The sequence below is a fragment of the Panthera leo genome, chromosome A2, assembly GCF_018350215.1.
Source record: "Panthera leo isolate Ple1 chromosome A2, P.leo_Ple1_pat1.1, whole genome shotgun sequence".
NCBI classification, from domain to species: Eukaryota; Metazoa; Chordata; class Mammalia; order Carnivora; family Felidae; genus Panthera; species Panthera leo.
The window spans coordinates 80,733,225-80,752,364 of NC_056680.1; the positions used below are offsets into that span (position 1 = coordinate 80,733,225).

General features: G+C 35.6%; 1 protein-coding gene across 1 annotated transcript in view; it reads left to right on the forward strand.

Annotated features, from left to right (window-relative positions):
- The window catches only part of CCDC146 (coiled-coil domain containing 146), a 115,295-nt gene that overhangs the window by 41,700 nt on the left and 54,455 nt on the right, over nucleotides 1-19,140 (forward strand). The gene's annotated exons all lie outside the window — the stretch shown is intronic.

Sequence of the window (19,140 nt, forward strand, 5' to 3'; positions counted from 1 at the left end):
GAAAACTGGTAGAAAGGGGTTACTTTCTATTCCTTTGGCTGTAGCCTAGCGTAGTAGAAATGTCTACATGACAAAAGGTACATCATTGCCTTTCATCAAAACCAGCAGCCTCCTGCTTTCCTTCACCACGTTTGTGATTATATTCTACAGTTGCCCACATGTGAATCTTTGAACTTTTCTTGGCTCTGTTCAGATTCTCCCTCTGTCCCCGGCATCTCTGCCTCCTCTTCCCACTGACAACCATGCCTCTGTGCTCTGTTCCTCCCACGGTGGGTTCCTCCACCTGGTCTCTATGCCACTTGCTCTAGCACTGCCCTGCCCACTTGTCAGACTTATGCCTTTTCAGACTTTCCTTGGTTTAAACCTTTTATCAATTTTCAACCTTTTCTCCTCAGAGGCTGAGAGGCAGGAAGGAGGGAACAGTTTCAATGGGAGAAACCACCTTCTTTTTAGTTGTTTTGCATACTGGCATCTCATATAAGGTTTCTTACTTTAAAAAGGATATTTTTTGCTTTAAAAATAATTTCAAAAATAACTGACATGGATAAAAATCTAGATTCTTTATTGTGTTTTAAGGCACTCTGTAATCTATCTCAGTTATTTCCTTAATTTGATTTCCTATGACTTTTCTATATATCCCCTTCATTCCAGCCAGATACCCTAGTCACCCTAACTCTTTATGTTCTCTAAATGTGTCAGGCTCACTTTACACTTTGGCGATTGTGTTTATTCCTGAATACTTGGAAGACATGGATTCTAGCCCTGGATCTACCTGCTCTTGAATATACAGATCATTAACTTCACTGAGACTTGGTTCCTGTGCTGTGAAGGAGATATTTGGCTATTATTCCCTCATACAAGAATGATAGTTATAAAAACTTTGAGTGAAATGTTAAGGGAAAAGAATGCATTTAAGCATAACATTCTTTCCAGACAAATTTATCAAACATGTTTTACACACCTTATGCCTCATTTTCCTCCATCTTCTTCCAGGTTTTTAAAAAAATTAAGTTTGTTTTCTCTTCATTCCATTCAACATAGTCAAACCAATTTAGGCAAAATTTTTTTAACCTTCTAAGAACATCTAATTAATCTCTTAATTTCATTTTTCTCTCCTCACCTGCTTTTAAGCTCTGACACTCCCATGTTGTGAGGGGAGAAATAAATGAATGAATAGATAATTTTAAAAGAAAGAGAATGATGATAATATAGATAATATATAAAAATATTTTATAAATTAGAAATATATAGGAATAATATTTAGTTTAAGGTACATTTTTTATAAATGCCCTTATCTGGTTAGGGATACAATTGATATATTTAGCCAATTACTTATTAAGGATCTTCTATATATTCAGTGCTCTACTAGGTTGTATATAAAATGCATGCCATGGCCTCATCCATTCAATCATTTATTCATTCATCCACCACCCACCCATTCATCCAACTATTCATTCATCCCTCCATCCATCCCTTGCTCCATCCATTCATCCCTCCATCCATCCCTCCATCCCTCCATCATATTAACTGAGCATCCTCTACATGCAAGACACCATTTGAGGCACTTAGACTATGCTAGTGATCAAATCAAACAAAAATTCCTTTTTCCTTCGTAGGCAGGGGTGTTGAGGACCTTGTATTTTCTTCATGTTGGACTTTGAAGTAAATCGTAAGCACTTTTAAAAGTTTCTGGGAGGCCTGAACGGCCCAGTTGGTTAAGCGTCCAACTCTTGATTTCTGCTCAGGTCATGATCTCATGCTTCGTAAGATCGAGCCCCACATTGGGCTCTGCACTGACAGCATGGAGCTTGCTTGAGATTGTCTCTCTCCCTCTCTCTCTACCCTTCCCCTGCTCACACATTTGCATGTTCTCTCTCTCTCTCTTTCTCTCAGAATAAACTTTCAAAAAAAGTTTCTGAATCTAATAAAAGTGCAGCTTTCTGACTCTTGCAGTGGGCTTTTGTTTCATCTGTTTGAATTGGACATTTGCTTTTCAAGCATCGCTGCTGATTCTTGGACCCTGCGCCCCACCCCCACCCCAGCCAAGCGCCAGTGGCACATTCCACCTAAAAGCTTGGATGTTCTGTGGGAACTGGCTCCTTCAGGACCCGTAAAAAAATTCCCCAAATAGAAGTACTGATTTACTGATCAGTCCTCATTGACACTGGCAGGTGATCCTCTGCGTTCTCAGTTTAAAACATCACTGGTCACTTACTGCAGGAAGACACTAGGTGACTACAACATGACAGAGGTTCAACCTGCCTAGTGAGTCTATAACCCATGGGGCCAGAGAGTATGCGCTACAATTATGCGAGAATGTTCACTAATACTATCTCGCTGCCTCCTCCCATCTCTGCAGTTACTAAGTGCACTTGCAGATGAGCAAAGAAAGGACTCAAAGCCTGTTTTACAGTTTTTAAGAACCTGGAGCTTACTCCAAAGTTCATGTGTTTTCTCCTATGCCACACGGCCATGTAGGGGGAAAGGATAACACTGGGAGGTACATTAGTACCACGTTGTGGGAACCTGGTGCTTCATCACTGCTTAGATCAATGGAGAGCCACTGAAGGTTTCTGAGCAAGGGAATACTGTAATGAGTTAAGTACTTTAGAGAAATTAATCTATCAGTGAAATACTCGATGCACTGGAAAGGGAAAGTTTAGGCAAGGAGAGCGGTTTAGGGGCCATTTTTATAGTTCAAGTCATTGTTTCCCAAAGTGTGTTTTCTGGAACGTGAATAACTAGATGTTGATGAATGTAATATGAAAATAGAGCCCCAGGACAAGCGGTTCTGAGAAATATCAGTCATACACTAAAGTGTATTATGGCTGGTCAAGAGAAAAGTGATGTATGCTGCATTTGTCAAATGTTAGTTAACAGTAGGAACCTTGCCCCCCACCCCAGGTCCATTCTTAGGAATGAATCTTCGACTAGAAACCAGTAGGAAATGGGAGTTCTAGATGAGAGGTATTAGTGTGATGGCAGGAGGGTGGTCAAGGCATTGCAGACATTATTTCCAAGCAGTGATAGAAGCCATGAAAGCTTATAACTGATCAGAAGTGGGGGGAGAAGGAGAACTATGAAATACGACTCTGGTTGAAGTTAAGTAATGTGGCAATGACAACTGGAAGGGAGCAGTAGATTGGGGAGAGTGTAGAAGTATTACTTCTGTTTGGAATACATTGACAAGCCATTAATTAGAGACATCTACCAAACAGTTGGACACCTAGGTATGAAATCATCACAGAATAAATGTGGGTATCAGTTTGAAACCACAGATACCGAAAGGATGGTCAAAGAAACAGGACAGGAACCAGAAGAGTACAGTGTTGTGAAGACCAGGAGAGAGGCTTTCAAGAAGGCAGCTAGCTATCAGATAATCAAAAGCTTGAAAAACTTTTGTCCAATACTATGGAATTCCCACCATCTGACCTTGACCTTTTGCCTCCTCCCTTTTGCTGGAAAGTCTTCCTGGATTTTCTCATGCCCAGTCTGCCCCGACTCGAATGTCACCTCTCATTCTTCATGGCAGCATCAGAATCTTCCCTCCAACCCCACATCTGTCCTCAACCCAGAACTGACAGATGATGCCCATTTAAAGATTTGTTTTTTAAATCTAAACAAATTATTTAGCACTGACATATGGTGGGGTTTCTATTCAGACTTCTTTAGTGTTGTCTTATTCAAAGTATATTCAAGGGAGGATCTGCATTTACTGTATTTGGATCAGATTTCAAAAGTAAATTTCCATTTCCTATAATACGGTTTTTTTTTTAAGGGAACACTTTGATTCTATTTGTACCAAAGGAATATAATGACAATCATTATTTATAGCATTGAGATATTTTCACTGGTACTACATGTATTAACATATTTGTAGTTTCTTATGTTTAAATTCAAGAGCCTTTGATTATTCTTTAGGGAATACATGTTTTTATGATAAGAAATGTTTAAACATTCACTTTTGAAAGTACTTGATTTGAAATGTCAACAGTAAGTAATGTTTATTTTAATATTCTTTTGGGGTCTTAGTCCTTGTTCGTTATAAATTTCACAGAACTTTAAAACAAAGCCCTGATTTCAGCAACCCATGGAGAGATCACGAATTGCCTGATTTTGGTTAAAACTAGAATAAGAGTTGATAGTTTCTTTGGTCTGTCTTGCAAGTACCTCACTAGCATAGATGCAGACTAGAAATCCCTCTAGTATGGACCTACCATGAAAGATCCATTATGTGAATTCTTAAGGGTTCTGGTTCAAAAGAAATATAGGGCATAAACATACAAGGGTCCACTCTTTATAAGACTACAGAATATATACAGTTATCTGATGTGCTAATGGCCCAGATCTTCAGTGGGGTATTCAGGGCTCCTCGGGCTAGAATTTTATGAAACTATAATATTCCATGGAAGTCTTGAGATATCCATCAGTTGTCATCTATCAACAGTATCTCCTTTTACCATATACCACCCACCAAGCCAGGGATCATAAAGGATTGAAGAGATCCATGGGGCATGACATCTAATTTTGCTGTCATCTAATTTCCAGACACTTAGGAAACTTCATATAACCAATGCTGGAGAAACAAAATGTATTTATTTTTATTTCTATATTGAAAATACATCTTGTTTCTTTTCATATTCCTGAAACAAAACAAACAATAAAAGCATGGTAAAGAAATCATGAAAATCAAATTATGTCTCCCTCCTCCCCCAGTTGTGGCTTTCTGTGCATCTTCTCTTTGTCTCCCATTATTTCTGGTAGTTACGTCCTACAAAGTCACTGTTCCCAGGGGACATACTAGGTTAGGTTTCTGTGAACCTCTGGTCATAGTACTTTTGTCAAGCCATCAATACGTAACCTTTTTTTAAACATGTTTCTGTTTAAAAACATCTTATTTCATATTGTTGATTCATTAACATGGAACTCATGACCAACAGAACTATAATTCACACCTGAAGGAATCTTATCTAACACATGTATTTTCTCCATAAGACACATCACAACAGTCTTGTACTTAAGAACACTAGGCAGCACTTCAGCACTAAACTTGGGAGCACAAAAGTGTGAAAAAACATGACACTTAGGGGTGGGTGCCTGGGTGGCTCACTTAAGCATCCAACGTCGGCTCAGGTCATGATCTCACCATCTGTGAGTTCGAGCCCCACATCGGGCTCTGTGCTGACAGCTCAGAGCCTGGAGCCTGCTTTGGATTCTGTGTGTGTGTGTGTGTGTGTGTGTGTGTGTGTGTGTGTGTCTCAAAAAATAAACATTAACAAATTAAAAAATGAAAACAAGAAACAAAACAAAAGGTGACACTTAGACCACCGAAAGGATTCTGTTTACACCATGAGAACTGAAGCAAGACAGCAGAGCTTCACCATTCTAGGGATGTCTGCAAATGATCCCCAAAAGCCACATGTATTATCTGGGGGTTACAAACAAATTTTAATGAGTAGGTGAATTTGCAAATACACTATCCACGAATAATGAGGACTGACTGTATACTGCTACAAAATCCAGAGCTTTAAATCCTTGGAAATGTCTGTACATTCATTCTAAGCTAAGAAGGTTAATTTGGTATTACCTGTTTCAGGTATTACCTTGCTTCCCTTGGGTTATTGTTTTTTGTCTTTATTTGGCATTTAAAAATAATATTTAAATTTTTATATAACATATTACATGTATAAACATACATCACATGTATGTGTTGTGTTATATATATATATCATGTTATTAGATAATGTATATAAATATAAGTTGAATCATAAAATTTAGTTTAAAGATTTATTTTATTTAGTTTTTAATGTTTTTATTTGTTTTTGAGAGAGAGAGACACCACAAACAGGGAGGGGCAGAGAGAGACAGAGACACAGAATTCGAAGCAGGCTCCAGGTTCTGAGCCATCAGCACAGAGCCTGATGTGGGGCATGAACTCATGAGTTGCGATATTGTGACCTGAGCTCAAGACAGATGCTTAACTGGCTAAGCCACCTAGGCGCCCCAAGGATTTAGTTTAATATTTTAGTTCATTCATCAGAATAGTGTGCATCTTAAATAATTAAATCATTATGGAAAAATGAAGATATTAAACTAATTCCACACCAACTGAATAATTTCATGCTGAATACATGTCTTTTAAATGTCTACCTTTACTCTGAGACTCATTTTTGAAAGAACTCAAGTTTATCTTATGAAATATATGACAACACATGAACTCTCTCAATAAAGGTTAACTTAAAGGTGTCTTGTATGGTGCTGGTAAGTAAAGAAAATTTATGAAATGGATTAAAGGTTGTATATAGTACATATTGAAACACTGACAGTTCATCCAAGTCCTTTGGAAATCTTTTTATGTATTTACAATATAGCATTCTAAGGTACAGCATTATGTTATTTAGTTTATTTCTTTTTCTGCTTCTAGTTTGATAATATCTGTGATTTGAGTCATTTCCTGTTCTTTTCAGTGAAAATCTTTCAGGGTAGAAGAAACTACTTCTAGATCATTATCAACAGATGTAAAATTGCTTGTCCCTTATTTTGTTTATTTTTGAGTATCCATTATTATTTATCACAGCTTTCCTTTGCTTGTGTATTTAATACAAAGTTGTTTTGACTATGTTTGTATGTACAAAAGATAGGCATGTGTTTTGACAACTGATACAAAGTTTAGCTGCAACAATTGCTTATACACAAAAAGATGACAAGACAGGCACAAAAGTTGTCAGTCACATATAAATTTAAACTAAATTTTCATTCGTTACTGTGATCATCTCAAAAATAGCATGTCATGATACAGTGAAAAGAACTTTAGGATGGTAGTTATGGAACTCGTGTTCTTAGGGAGGAAACTTCTGCTTTCTTGCCACTTAAGTAGGCTTTCATTTCCAAGTCTGTAATATGAGAAAGTCAAGTTAGAGATCACTAAGGCCCTTTTCAGCTGTAATAGTTTATGATTCTAAATGTTGTTCATTAGAAGCCATATAATAGGAAAGCAAATCATTAAAATATAAACCTAAGTACAGAGCATCCTTTAATTAAATCACTAATTACAATGGAAAACTATGAAGATCTGTTTTGTTTTAGCTATTCATCCAATGAATACTTATTTTGCATTTATGGAACCATGCTCTCTACTGGGCCCTAGGGATAATAAGGGTGAAAAAACAGACACTTCCTTACTTGGTGGAGCTTTAACCTGAAGAATATGTTCCAAGCCAGAGCCAGCCTTGGACAGAGGCAATGTGTTTGGCCTTAGAACATACTTGCCTTTTCTGAATCCCACCCCAATCCCTCTCACTATGCCATAGCACTGGCCTCTCCTTTTGCTACTCCTGAGATGGCCATTTTTCAAGTCATTTTTTCCAAATTAGACCACAAAGGTTGTATAGTGTCTGTAAATAACCACTGCTACCTTGGATATATGCTATCTAGGTAGAGAAAAGAGCTTCCTGTTTGTCCCCTTTATTAGGCTTATTTCTTTGCTTCTTAACCCATCTCCCTAACTACCACCACTCCAAAATCTTCTGTGTACCAAGCAGAAAAAGGGTTTAGAACAAAAGGGGTTTTAGAAAGAAAACCATACCCCATACAAATAGCACATGTAGCTTCCCTAGGTCTAAAACTTATTTAATGACTGTAGGGTTTATCAATTCAATAAATTATAAATTCTGCAGAATGCACAGAATAGATATAACTGTAGCACTGAAACTATAAAAGCACAAGAGGTAAACATATTAAAACTTTCTGCTTTTTACATTTGCTCCTCTCCTATTTTTTCCCCTCCTTTTTATATCTTTGCTTCTGTAGTGTGAAGCAGTGGGGGTAAGAAGGGGCAAACAGCATATGGATTGGGGGATTTGACTTTTCTCCTTTCTAGGGCAGGCACCAGAAGAGGAGCCTGGCCTGACTTGGAGAATCTTGGCCAAGTTTAAGTTGCTCTTCCTCCCTGCTCCACAAATAGCTAACATCTGCTGCTTATTATGTGCTCATCTTCTATAATTTTCCCCTCTAATTCCCACCCAAACATAGAAGACAGAAATATAGTGTCATGGAATAAAGTGGAGCTCTGAGAGATGGAGGTGGTGGGATAAAGATGACAGAGACAAAGAAACACAGAAAAAAAGACTAGAGCGGGGGATGAAGAGAGAGAAATTGCATCATGGTGGGATCTTTTGTTTAATGTATCCCAATATTTCGTTCAATGAAGATTATTAAATCCACATGTAAAGCTAATTTTACAGGATTTTCCTTTCTGGAGTGGATACTGAGAGAACAAATAGGATACGGTTGGAATCAGAGCATTAGGGCCTCATGATTGAGCACCTCCTCCATCATTTTGACAGTGGCCCCGCGTGTCAGTAGTTGCTCCAGATTACATTGTTATGATGCCCATCCGCAAAGTTAAATAAACTTTTAAGACATACGAGTTCCAAACAGCTTAACCTAACAAACAGTGTGAGCTTTTAGTCAGCATATCCAACTTCCAAATGTTTAAAGGAGTTTTGTTGTGGAAGTGTTTGCTTTCATAACAACTTAATTCCTTGTAATTTCTTGAGTTTTTCCTATTTTGGAACACCTGTACTACAGCAAATAGCAAAATAACATTGTCAGGGGGAAGGTGCATATACTAAATATATATTCCAGCAATTGATATAGAATATTTAGAACAAATAGTGTTTAGTGTTTACTAGAGGAACTTTAATATTAAACTGCTGTTGCAAGCTTTTCACCGTGCCACAAAACCTCAGGAAATGACGTTTCATGTTATCAAGACCAACGCCTTCATTTTACAGATAAGTGAACAGGTCTAGGAAAAGCTAAATGATCTGTCCAAACCTGACCAAGGCTGCTCAGGTCTTCCAACTTCCCAAATAGCTATTCCAGCAAATTCTGGATTGATGTGTATAGTACTCTTAATTTGTCATTAGATTATAGAAAAATGCCACCATAATATAGTTTACCCATATTAAAACTTTCCTAGTACAATGCTGCTGGGATTTTAGAAAGCAATACGGTTTCTTCAGGTCTTTCAAAAGAATTGGGAATTCCCATATGTGCTATTCACATGCCTTGCTGGGCATGAAAATGATTCAGACAATTTCTCCAACATATACACATCTGTATCCATAATTTTTTTCCCACTTGTCTTTCTGTCTATGCTTGTTTGTATTGTCTGCCTTTAGAGTATAAATTCTTAAGATAATTATTTTTTGAAAACAGCTTGTGCCCCAAAGAGAATGCAAGTATCTTGCCATTTGCAATAACGTGGATGGAACTAGAGTGTATTATGCTGAGCGAAATAAGTCAGGCAGAGAAAGACAAATAGCATACGATTTCACTCATATGTAGAATTTAAGAAACAAAACAGATGAACATAGGGAAGGGAAGGAAACGTAAGATAAAAACAGAGAGGAAGGCAAACCATAAGAGACTCTTAAATACAGAGAACAAACCGAGGGTTGCTGGAAGGCTGGTGGGTGGGAGAATGGGCTAAATGGGTGATACACATTAAGGAGGGCACTTGTTGTGATAAGCACTAGGTGTTAAACGTAAGTGATGAATCACTAAATTCTACTCCTGAAACCATTATTACACTATATATTAACTAACTTGGATGTAAGTAAAATAAAAGAAAAAGAAAAAAAACAACCACAAAAAAACCATCTTGTGCCCGACCCTGCCCAGAGCTGCATTCTAGAAGGCATGTGACCAGTTTTTTTTAAATCCCTTTTCTGAAAACTTTTTTTCTGATTACAAATCAAATACTTGCTTATTGTAAAAAAGATTAGAAAATACAGAAATGCATATGAAAATTATAAGCCTACTTCTTTATTACCATGGTAAAATAACCATAACACTAAATGCACCATTTGAACCATTTTTAAATGTACATTCGGTGGTATTAAGTACATTCACTGTTGTACAACCATCCACCTCCAGAGCTTTTTCATCACCCCATACTGAAATTCCGTACCCATTACACAGTAAATCCTCACTCCTCGCTGTCCCACTCCTGGTAATCACTGTCCTACTTTCTGTCTCCATGGACGTGACTGTTCGAGGTATCTTAAGTAAGTGGAGTCATACAATATTTGTACTTTTGTACCTGGCTTATTTCACTTAGGATAATGTCTACAAGGTCCGTTCATGTTGTAGCGTGTATCAGAAAGAATATCATTTCTTTTTAAGGCCGAATGAAATTCCATTGTATGTGTATATCACATTTTGTTTATCTACTGCTCTGTTGGTGGACGTTTGAGTTGTTTCCACCTTTTGGCTTTAATGAATCATGAGGCTACAAAAATGGGTGCACAGATATCTGTTCAATACTAGCCATCTGAATGAGTGTGAAGTGATATCTCACTGTGATTTTGATTTGTATTTCCTAGTGATTAGTGATGTTGAGCATCTTTTAATGTGCCTATTGCCATTTATATTCTTTGGAAAAATGAATTTTCAGGTCCTTTATTCATTTTTGAATTGGGTTGTTTGGGTTTTTTGTTGTTAAGTGTAATAATACTTTTGTTAACATTTTGGACTATTTCAAATAATTTTTCTGAATGTTTAATTTTATAAAAAAAATAGACCATCTTCTACATAGTTTTTAATCTTTTAAAATTTTGAAGCGTAATACACCTATGTTAAAGTGTCTAAAATATAAAGGTATAAGTTAAATCAAATACTCAACCACTACCCAGGTCAAAAAATAAAATGTTGCCAGCTCCCAGAAATTCCCTTTATAGCCTATCACTCTACCTGTAGTAGCTACTGTGACTTTTATAATCCTTTTTAATTGTTCATAGTTTTATCACTTAAGCATGAATCCCTAAACACCATACTTTTTATTTTACCTATATTTTAAATTTGATGTAAATAGAATCATGCAAAATGTATTTTTGTGTTTTACTTCTCTCACTCTGTTATATTTGTGAGAACTATCCATATTTTTGCATGTATTTTTCTATTGTATTTTTATGCCAATATTACTTATCCATTATGTTGCCTATGGAAATTGGGGGTGTTTCCAATTTTCATCAATTGCTAATAATGGTAGTTGAACGTTCTTGTATGTTTCTTGGGGTACTCGTGCATACACCTGAATGGGCACTTCCCAAGAAATAGAACTGCTTTGAGAAAGGGATTGTTAGACAATTTTTCATGTAATTATCAGTCATTTGGTCTTATATTTAGTGACATATTTTTATGATCACTAGTCATTTTGTGGTGGTTTTCTTTTTGACCTCTAAAACTTTTTTTATACATAAAGTTATGTTATTAACCCTTTGTATATCAAGTGTTTGCACACTGTTTTCAAGTTTGACACTTGATTTTTAAGTGTGTATGTAGATATGTGGAAGTCTTTAGATGTTGTGTGCTTATATTAGTTGTTTCCCTTTGATTCCTTCACAACACTACAATCATATAAAATATCCATGTGTATTTTGTTCTTATTTTTATAGTTTCATTTTTTGTTTTGATTTTAAAACTTTAGAATATATTTTTAAGTAAAATATGAGATAGGGGCCTGGCTTTATTCTTTCCCCAAATATTTAATTTTGTTCTTTCAATACACTGTGTTGATGAATTCCATCTTTTCCTTGCACTGACTTGAACTTGTATATTAAGTTATGCATAAACAAGCTATTTTCTGGTTACAATGATAAAGCAGCACTCTATTCTGGTGCTACTGTCACACTGTTTAAATCTCATAGGTTTAGAATACATCTTCAGTCTGAAAGGGAGATTTCACACTTAACAGTCTTCCTTTTATAAAATTTATTGTTTCAACTGTACTTTATAATCATCTTTTATGCTCTAAAATTCTATTGATTAATTCAGAGGTAAATGGCCTCTTTTAAAGTATTTTTGTCATCCTAGGACATTTGTTCAAATCTGCTTTTACATTTCCCTATTTATTAGTTTTCTATATATAGATTTTCACATTCTTAATGATTATTTCCAGATTTTTTATCTTTCCCATTGCTATTACAAATGGGATCGTTTCTTCAATATGTTTTCAAGCTTCTTATTAAGAAAGCTATATTTTGGGTGTGCTTAGTCAGTTGAGCATCTGACTTTGGCTCAGGTCACAAGCTCACAGTTCATGAGTTCGAGCCCAGTGTCGGGCTCTGTGCTGACAGCTCAGAGCCTGGAGCCTGCTTCAGATTCTGTGTCTCCCTCTCTCACTCTGCCCCTCCTCCGCTTGCACTTTATCTCTCTCAAAAAAAAATTTTTTTTTTAAATCTTTTTAATGTTTTATTTATTTTTGAGACAGGGAGAGACAGAGCATGAACAGGGGAGGGTCAGAGAGAGGGAGACACAGAATCTGAAACAGGCTCCAGGCTCTGAGCGGTCAGCGCAGAGCCCGGCGCGGGGCTCAAACCCACAGACCGCGAGATCATGACCTGAGCCGAAGTCGGCCGCTCAACCGACTGAGCCACCCAGGCGCCCCCCAAAAATTTTTTTTTTAATTTAAAAAAGAAAGCTATATTTTTTTAAATTTGTTTTATAAATGGTCACCTCATTTCACTATAACATTATTTTGTATTTTTCATGTAGGCATTTCTATCAGATGTAAATAATGATCATTTGTTTCTTCTTTCTCACATATACACACATCATTTTCTTGTCTAAATGCCTTGGCACGCATTCTGAATCATATTCAATGACCATGCTTTTATCAGGTACCCTTCCTTACCTTATTTCTGACTTTAATGGGAATGCCTCCAGTGTTCTATAATTAAATGTGATGCTGGCTATTTGTTTGAAATTTGCATTTTTAAAGATAATAAATTATCAATAGTTATTATTAGGCCTGTCAGTGTTGTGTCTGATTCTAGCCAACATGGCAGGAGGCAGAGCAGCAGAGTGAAAAGAGGAAGGACTCTGGAGTCACAGGAAATGTGAACCCTCGTTTGTCTCCTTAGAGCATAGCCTCTCTGCGACATACCTCTCTCATAGGATTATTAGAAGAATTAAATGAGAGAGCATATTCAAGTCCCCCAGTACATTTTTCTGGCATATATTATTATGCATATGTTAACTCTTAAACTGAAACCTCATCTAAGCACTATAGTTTAGATTGTTCACATTTTCCCATAAGTTTGTGTGTAAGACTAATATTCTATTCATGTCTGCAATAACCCATTTATAAATCCATGATAGTTTGCAATGCACTGATAATTACACCATCTGTTTTTCAATGCTCAGGATAAGGATACCCTCAGTGAAAACCTTTGATGTGATACTAATTATTGCTAACACTCTCTTGTCTTTTGTGGAATAAGGTGTTGTCTCTAATGAGAAATTCAGAACCATATTCAAAGTATCAAAATGTAGATTTTATTCCTTTATGCTTTCTTTTTAAACTAGTTGACATAGTCTATTCTAATTCTTTGGCATGTTCTTTTCATCACCTCTATGGCTGGCAAGTATTCATTCTCTGAGGATAGATTTGGGTTTCAAGGAGAGTCAAAGGTCCTCTTAGCTCACTGTAGAGCTAAGTTTGGTGTTTAAGACAGGAAATCAAGCCAATTGATAGGGATTTTGTTTCAAAGCAAAGTTGTCTATTCTGATGATTAAGTGTAATAATGATTATTATAATATATAATTATATATAGACACAACATAAAGTTCTTGGATTAAGTTGATAGCCTTTAAAGTATTTTAGGTCAACACTCACTTGGATATCTAAACTCTGGTACTTTTGGTTATCAAGAAATGTATAACCCTTTAATGAAAATTTTCAAACCTATACAAAAATAAAGAAAATCATATAATGAACCCGAATGCCCATAACCTAGCTTCAATTTATGGCCAATCTTGAGTCAGCCCCCACTCATTTCCTACACCACCCAATTCCAGATTATTGTGAAGCAAATCCCTAAATTATCCAAGAATTTTATTTATAAACATTTCCATATGTATCTCTAAAAGGCAAGAACTCCCTTAAACTGTAGCCACAATGCCATCATTATTCTCCCCCAACTAACAAAAATTCCTTAATATCATCAGATATCCAGTCAGTATTCATATTTCTCTAATTGTCCTATATGATTTTATGATTGCACAGTTATGCACCAACATAGTTAACGTTTGATCGATTTATTTTGTTTTCAATTTTTAGAATTGCTTTTCAATTTAATTTTATAGTTAAGGTACTGTTCTATACCATCTCTCCAAAACAAAGTATATTCAAAGAATTCTAACTTTTATCCCCAGGCCCTCCACCCTGATCCCTGTCTCTTCCTATAATATAATTCTATTTCAAGGTTTATCTTTCCTTTATATTTGCATATATCTGTTTTTATTCATAACATAGCTTCTGGAATTTAGGAAGATCTGTGCTTTTGTTATAACGTTATCTTTATATTCATATTATTATATCATACCCTTTTCCCTCTTTTTAAAAAAATGTTTTATTTATTTTTGAGAGAGTATGTGTGTGAGTGGAGGAGGGGTAGAGAGAGAGGGAGACAGAGGATCCAAAGTGGACTCTGCACTGAAACAGCAGCAAGCCCAATACAGGGCTCGAACTCAGGAATGGTGAGATCATGACCTGAGCCCAAGTCAGACGTTCAACCGACTGAGCCACCCAGGTGCCCCTCCCTCTTTCTTATAATTGATTTTGACTACTGTCTCTTGGTTTCCCACTATAAGTGATATCAAAATTAACTAGTATGTCTTCTTCCCCCCATCCCTCCTCACAGCATCAATTTGACACAGTACCCTTTCATGGATATCATCCACCTCTGCATGGTATTTCATATCTGCCAATCTATATTACCTTAAGTTCTCTAAATGTTTCACATTGTTTCCATGCCATCAGCAAGGCTATGCTACTCATTTCTGACTTTCCTTAATTCACAAAAATGACTGACAGAATAGGACTGTGGCCAAATCCCTGGAAAGCTTCTCACCAGCTGTGACCTTGGTCAAGTTTCTCAACCACCTCGAGTTTTGTTGCTGCTGTTGTTGTTAAAATAAAAGCTTTATTTTTTTTAATAAATTTTTTAAAATATATTTTTAAAAATTTGGATTATAATACTTATTTCATGAGGTAATTGTGAGGACTAAATGAGATAATATACATAAAACACATAACCTATAGCAATCTTTCAATAAATAAATAAATAAATAAATAAATAAATAAATATTAAGCATTATTTTTTAAAAGTTTTTATCTAAATTTCAGTTAGTTACCATACATGTAAAATTGGTTTCAGGTGTACAAAAGAGTGATTCAACACTTCCATACAATACCCGGTTCTCATCACAACAAGTGCACTCTTTAATTCCCATCACTGGCGTACATTGGTGATATAGTGGTGAGCATAGCTGCCTTCCCATCACCTATTTAACCCATCCATCTCCACCCAGCGCTCTCTGGTAACCATCAGTTTGTTCTCTATAGTTAAGGGTCCGTTTCTTGGTTTGCCTCTTTTTTTCCCCCTTTGCTAGTTTGTTTTGTTTCTTAAATTCCACATATGAGTGAAATCACAGGGTATTTCTCTTTCTCTTCCTCTGTCTCATTCATTTCGGTTAGCGTACTACTCTTTAGCTCCATCCACATCATTGCAAATGGCAAGATATCATTCTTTTTGATGGCTGAGTAATATTCCACACATGCATCTTTATCCATTCATCAGTCGATGGGCATTTGGGCTCTTTCCAGAATTGGGCTATTGTTGATAATGCTGCTATGAACATTGGGATGCATGTACCCCTTTGAATTAGCACTTTTGTATCCTTTGGATAAATACCTAGTAGTTCAATTGCTGGATCACAGAGTAGTTCTATTTTGAACTTTTTGAGGAACATTCATACTGTTTTCCACAGTGGCTGCACCAGTTTGCATTCCCACCAACTGTGCATGAGGGTTCCTTCCTCTCTGCATCCTCACCAACACCTGTTGTTTCCTGTGTTGTTAATTTTCTCCATTCTGACAGATGTGAGGTGATATCCCATTATAATTTTGATTTTCATTTCCCTGATGATGAGTGATGTTGAGCATCTTTTCATGTGCCTGTTAGCCATCTGTATGCCTTATTTTGAAAAATGTCTATTCATGTCTTTTGCCCATTTTTTAACTGGATTATTTGATTTTTGGGGTGTTAAGTTTGGTAAATTCTTTATAGATTTTGGATATTGACCCTTTATCAGATATGTCATTTACAAATATCTTCTCCCATTCCATCAATTGCCTTTTAGTTTTGTTGATTTTTTTCCTTCACTGTGCAGAAACTTTTTATGAAGCCACAATAGTTTATTTTTGCTTTTGTTTCCCAAGCATTACTTTCAATAAGAGATAAAAGAAGAATGATTAATTTGTATTTTGTGTATTAATTCACTTGGTAAATATTTATTGAATCAATTCATTTCAGGAATTGCTCATTTATTTAGTAAATATTTATTGAAAGACTACTATTTGCTAAGCAGTCACATGTGTTATTTCTTTCACTTACTCAAGTATTTGTGAGTTCCACATGGGGCAGACCTTGGAGATACAGTGATGGGAGAAATGGACCTGGTCCCTACCTTAATGGAACTTCCAGTCTTCCATCCTACCACAAGTCATAAATTATGCTATTTCTGAATAAATTCTTTTTGTCCTTATAAATCCCCTCTTAGAATCCCTAGTGTGCTGGTGCCTGACTTGCCTGGAAATAATTTTCTCATTTGACTGCATTACTGGATGTTCACTTCCTATTTGGCCCAAACTTCCACTAAAATGATAACTATTGGAGTAAGTTGTTTGGAATTTATTATCTGCACTTCCCTTACAAATTATAATTTTTTTTTATCAAGTCCTAAAGTACAGGACCAAAGGGATAATTAACTGCAACGATAATATTTGTAGATTTTTTAAAAAGTCCTCTATGTTAATTAAAAAGTAAATAACAACAACAACAACAACAACAATAATAATAAAAGACTTTCCTGAATAAGAAAGCAAAATCTTGGGGGGAAAAAAAGAGGCTTTGTTCTCTTTACCCTTTCTGCTGCTTCTTGACTTTCCACAGGGATAGCAGTCATTTTGTGACTATGAAGACAAGGAGGCAGGCACAGAGAAGCCTGGTTCCTCGATGAAGGTAACCTCAGCTAGCCTGAGGTAGCTGTACCAATCCTGGGTCTTATTATGAAATCAATGAATGACTGAAATAAAAAATACAAGTCCTTTATGTTAACTGAATGTTTCCTGATTTTTGGCCCCAACAAAATTTGCTGACTGATACATTTTTTCACAGTGTCTTCATAATCTTTTTAGCTTATTTTTGTCCCATGGTGTTTTATTGAAATGAAAACACATTTCAACATCCAAATAAAATATTTCATTTTAAATGAATTTTAAGTATCTCAATTAGTTAAAAAATTGTCAGATTCAAGTTTATTTGATAAAATTATCAGGAGTTGAAATGGAAAAACAGCAAAAATAAAATCTCAAATTTTAAAGTGTTAAGTACTAAATCTCAGATAATGCAGTCAGACACCCTTGTGCTCTGGTAGTTACACGGATAGGCAAAAGAGACAGATACAACCCTAAGGAATATGACATTCCAAAAAGTTTGTGCAAGAGTTTTATAAATAGAGCCATTCTCTTAATCAATTGACTATTTTCTACCTTGAGATATAGATAGGTAGATAGATAGATAGATCTCATATAAATATATAACATAAAATATGTACAGAGTCCCAATCTCAAATGCCTATAAGGTCCATAAAAGTAACATAAATGATTGAAACAGCCTAGGTATTAGTACATGGGCCATGCATTGCATGGGTGGGGCAAACTGTTCTTTTTTAAAAAGGGCAGCCTCTTTTAGTATCTCTGAAAGTCAGCCTCTGCTAAATGCCAATTGACTGTTGCAATATTGGAATATGAATCCAGTGTCATCAAATCTAGTAATTTTTTGAGAAGCTGAAAATTCCATTTTTATATAAAATCTACCAATTTTTAAATGTTGCCAACTAATTCTCTAATTTTATTTTTAAATTGTGCATACTAAAAACATCTGCAGAGTGTATTTATACTATTGGCTACTAGTTTGCTCTTGTGAAATATGCTGTTATGATATGGATTCAGGTCTATCTGATATATATTTAAAGAGTAGGTAGTGTCTTACCTTCTTTTCCTGATATAGAAATCTGTAGAAATGAAAAAAAAATCTGTAGAAATGGTTGCATATCCTTAAACTGTTACAAGCTATCAGAAATAATTGGAAATGTGGCATTTCCATGAAATGAGGCTATTTGTGTTTGCCAGAAGGCACATTAAAATATTTTGTAATAGTTGACTTAGTGAACTGGAAACAGCTGTGTTTGGCAAAATGTTTGTTACAATCTATTTTTCAACTTTTTTGTTTTTCATTTATTTTTACTTTTCTTTGCTTGGTATCAAAATTGGTATCAAGTGAAGAAAGTTAAAGTTATACTTGGTGGTATTATATGGTTTTCTTTCCTTTGTCCAAAACAAAGACAAGCTAACAAACTATCTCCGAATATCATAAAAACCAGATTTCTTGGAAAACTATGTTAATTTCTGAATATTCCACCCTTTTCTGAGGAAATTCCAGGATAATTTGTTATATAATTGCCATGGGTAATAGCTATCCATCTGTTACCATTCAATTACAGTATTTCAGAAAATTTATAAGGTGACTAAGTGGTTCACATTAGTACATAAACTAAGAAGATTCTTAGGATCTAACCTTATGTTTAAATGTAACACTTTATGATATCTATTTAGTTATTAAAAAATTCTATTATCTTGCCCTTTAAAGAGTTTTTGTTAGGATTCAAATATTCATGTATTAGATTTTCTGCTTTGTTTATGCATTTGAATCTCTCTGGTACTTAAATTTGGCCCACTAATCTACTGAAGTTATTAATATCAACTATGGGCAGAGTAATCCATCCTCAGAGATAGAGCATGTTGAATTTAAGACTTGTCCTAGGTGGCAAGCTGTCAGGAGAAAATGTGTGACAAATGTTCTCTTCAAAGGTGCTCACTATTCCATTCCAACCTGTACACATGAAGGGTATGCCACATACAGTCAACCAATCCATAAATCTCCCACAGTCAATATCAGGTTTATGTCATCTTACCTTTACACACATGTGCACACATGCACAGACGCA